Genomic DNA, 4,482 nt, shown 5'->3' with positions numbered 1-4,482 from the left:
ATGGGTTAGATTCAATTTTTACCTCAAAATTCTACACACAATACCCCATAATGACAAAGTGAAAAACGTTTGCTGGGCTGTTGGCCATGTGTGATGAGTAGATGAACTTTTATTAAATGATTAGTTGGGACATCTGGTCATGGACAAGTATGGAAAATATGATACGTGATGGGGGGTTGGGGTATTAGAAAAATCTGTGCACTAAACCCCTAGAGTCCCGACTGCATCCCCCAGTGAGAGCAGTGGAAAGTGAGAGCAGTGGAAAGTGAGAGCCAGGAAACAGGAATTATTAGCAGCTCCAGATTATATTAGGAAGTGGCCTCCTAACCTGTGGGGGCTGATCCTTCCTGACGGGTTTTCACTGCCCCTCCAGATACAGACGTTTTATACACCCCCATTCTGATTGGGTAATGTAAGAAAATCAGCCTGCCAGCACAGTGACACTCCACATCACTTTTGGCTTGTTTTCCCTCCTTTTCTCCATTTACGCTGTACAGGAAGTGCATTGCATGATAGTTTTTCCACAATGTCCCATGAAGTTATGGTCTCGACGTTCTCACATCGTAACCCACCGCCCCCAATCAATAACAACCAAATACAGAAAGAGTATTTACTGTTGGAGTCTGACTTACTTTTTATCTTGCTAATGTGTTGGGTTTAAATCTTAAAAGCTTAAAGTTTTAGTATGGATGCTGCAGTGCCCCGTCACAATGAGACCGTTCCTCTAACACGGATCTACTGTAGGTGTGCTGGGAGCCATGGCTCTCTGTCCTCCCCCAGCATCCACCCCCCCCCCCCCCCCACCCCCGACCAGACGACATGGCCCTCTGTGAGTTTGAGACTGATAGCCATTCACCCGATTTTTTAACAAAATGAGCTGCAGACAAATTTATTTTAAAATATTCCTTTATTTATCTTTCTAAACTGTGCAAAACGTGTCCTCTTCTTGACAGTGCAACTGAAATTGAATAAAATACTTAAAAAAAAAAAATCAAAATAATAATAATAAAAAAATCTTCAAATAAATAAACAGTAACGCTTTACATTAATTGCACCTTCATAATTATTTTATATTGCATTCATAGAACGTTCAGTACACCTTCATAATGTATTCATTAAGTATTTAGAAATCATTCATAAACATCATGCATGTATACATCCTAACATCCCTTAACAGCTTTAATATACATTAATAACAAACATTACATGATTATACAATTATAATGTTTGTTATTATTATATAATGTTTGTTATTAATGTATATTATAGCTGTTAAGGGATGTTAGGATGTTGAAGTGTACTTGCATGCTGCTTATGAATGTTCCATGAATGCATTATGAAGGTGCCCTGAATGTTCCATGAATGCATTATGAAGGTGCCCTGAATGTTCTATGAATGCATTATGAAGGTGCCCTGAATGTTCTATGAATGCATTATGAAGGAGCACTTAATATAAAGCGTTACCAAGTAAACTAAGGCTTGCATGTGCAGCTTTTTAGCGTAGTTTACCCTTTTAGCACTAGCTTTACTGACAAAAAATAATCCTGGAGACAAATTAGCATTTTGAGCCAGTCCATTGTCCTCCTGTAATTGCTGTGTAAACGCACCAATTACCCGTTCACACTCTCCAAGGTAAGGTATTTGCAGTTGTTCACACCATTCACCTACAGCCCGGAACTCTCTAACTCACAGAGAAACATTCACAGCAGTGACTTGATTGTGTACCTTATTCACACAAAATGTCCCACACACGGACTAAACTGCAATTATGAAAGAAAAACTGTCACAGAATGTTTTAGAACAAGAATGTGTTTTATTTGTTAAAAAATGAAATGAAAAAAACAGCCAAACGGGTAACATTCAGAGTCAAATTGAAATACAAATTTATTTATGTGATTTATTTATTTGCACGCTGTACAGACCCAGTAATCCTGGTCCCTACATTTGGCGCAGGTGTACTTGTGGCACTTTGCACAGCGAAACTTGCTGCGATTCTTGTTGCATTTCTGCTGTGCCTGGCACTGCGTTGTCCATGTGGGTGAGGACATTGGCACAACAGTCTGAGCAGCAGCAGCAGCAGCAGCAACAGCGGCTATAGTAGCAGCAGCAGCAGAAGCCTTTTCTTTCTGCATTTCCTTTTCCTGCATGAATCGCCCTCGGAGTTCCATGGCTAGACGATGCAGAAACCGTCTTCTAGTACCTGTGTACCCCGTGCATGCCTTGTAGAGCACATAGGCATTCACTGCCGCCAAGTCCAGCATATTATAGAACACTGCAACTGGTGAGGGAATAATTAATAAAATAAAGGGAATGATTCTATAAGGCTGTAACTAATCAAAACAAGAACTGACTGGCGCGCCGGCAAGCCAAGGCTACCTAATCGGAACAGATAGGGGGGGCGACAGAGAACATCAGCGGCCCCTACTTATCTTTTAGCCTTCCAGAAGGCCAAGAACAGTACGAGCCGGCTGGAACCACACATGTGGTTGTCACGTACACGGAAGGTACCGAGAAAGGGGGGGGAGATACCCAAAGGGCTTTAAAAGGGATACAGCTGATACATATGGCAGAGCCTCCTCCTGTACATGCTGAATGTATGTCAGATGGTCGCTCCCTGATTATAATCAGTCAAGACAATAAACCGGTGATTTGCAACTTCTCCCCGTGTCAGCTGTGAATCTCTTCTCATCCATGGACCCGGTGGAGACGCCGTGCTCCAACAATTGCCACCTGCGTGTTGCTGCTCGTACCGAGTATTTGCGTGCCATTTGGTCCAAAACATCAACACCACACTTCATATAGTTGTAGTCTGTTATTGTGTTTGGTTTTTTCTTTCTGTCATCCCCGGGCACCACGTGTTGGTGCATGGAGCTCAGAACACACACTGTTTTCTTTGTCTTTGGAGCATACACTGTCAATGACACACTGCCACTTCTGAACACCGATGTGGAGAATTGTTCCCGTGCTGCAGTGTCCTTTGCTGGAGGTGGAAGCTCACGCCGAACTTTGTTCATTGTGCCAAAAAGAGTGTTGTTACGCTGAAGCAGTCTGTGTGCCAGTGATAATGAGGTGAAAAAGTTGTCTGTTGTGACATTCCTGCCCACATCAAGGAATGGCTGCATGAGACGCATCACCACGTTCTCTGACAGCTTCTCACCTGTGGGACGACCAGGATCCTTTCCCAAGTAAGGGAATACATTGCAAACATATTTCGTCTCCAAATCTGTGGCCATCCAGAATTTAATTCCAAATTTGTCGGGCTTGGTGGCAATGTACTGTATGAATGGACAACGGACCTTTGTTGGGAAAAGCTGTTCATCAATTGTGATGTGTTGTCCTGGGCAGAAACTTGCTACACAGTTTGTAGTGAAGCGTGACCAGATATCAGAAATTGCTGCAAATCTATTGGTTTTTACACGCTCAGCACGCGTGTCCTTGTTGTCAAAGCGAAGGTTTGCCATAATTCTAATGAAGCGGTCTCTGGACATTGTCTCCTTGACTGCTGGCACCAGAAAGTCTTCCGACCAGGAGTCCACCATGGCACCAACTGGAGACATAACTGCTTTGAAAAACAGAACTGATAGAAAAGCCATCAATTCATACACTGACAGGTTCCATTCGGGATTTGTTCTGCGGCCTTGCAGGAGCGTACACTCTCTGATGGTCAGCAGCATCCCAATGTCAATCAGACACAGGAAGCTCTGCAGCACGCTGGTGACTTCACGCTTTGCATACTCTGTGGGTCCACTGCTGGCAGTGAAGGATGTGCTATGCACTGTCTCAAATTGTTGTCCGGCTTCTTGATGCACCCAAACTGAGCCATCTTTTGCAGTCAGGCTTGGCTTGGCATCTCTCTTCCCTATACCACGGCTCTTCTTTCGTGGGGGGCTAGTGTTTTCTTGTTCCGTCGTACTTGTAAAGTCGGTGCCTTCATCAGATGACAAATCAGAGCTATCTACAGCGAATGAAACATCGCCGCCGTCATCCATTTCCTGCATCAGAAGCAAAGCAGCTTGCGCAGTGTATCTTTTCTGGCGTGGCAGGTCTTGAGGGGCCATTCTGGTGTTGTTCTTCAGGAATCACGTTTAGAAATGATTCATGCAGCTCTGTGGCAGCACTTTTATACACAGTACAGTCCTGCCATTGGCTGCTTTTGTCATTGGTGCATTTGCAAATGAGTACCCCATTTTCCTGTACATTATTCATGCTGCCTAATCAGCACCTGTGAGGTGGGATAGATTATCTAAGCAAAGGAGAAGTGCTCACTAACACAGATTTAGACAGACTTGTGAACAATATTTGAGAGTAATGGGTTTTTTGTGTATGTTGAAAATCTTTCAGATCTTTGAGTTCAGCTCATGAAAAATGGGAGCAAAAACAATATATATATATATATATATATAATATATATACACACACACACACACACACACAAACACTGCCCAAAGTTCCAATGAGGGTCAGACACAAAACCTTTTTCTT

This window comes from Paramormyrops kingsleyae, chromosome 12 (assembly GCF_048594095.1).
Source record: "Paramormyrops kingsleyae isolate MSU_618 chromosome 12, PKINGS_0.4, whole genome shotgun sequence".
Taxonomy (NCBI): domain Eukaryota; kingdom Metazoa; phylum Chordata; class Actinopteri; order Osteoglossiformes; family Mormyridae; genus Paramormyrops; species Paramormyrops kingsleyae.
Note: the sequence above shows the minus strand (reverse complement) of the source record.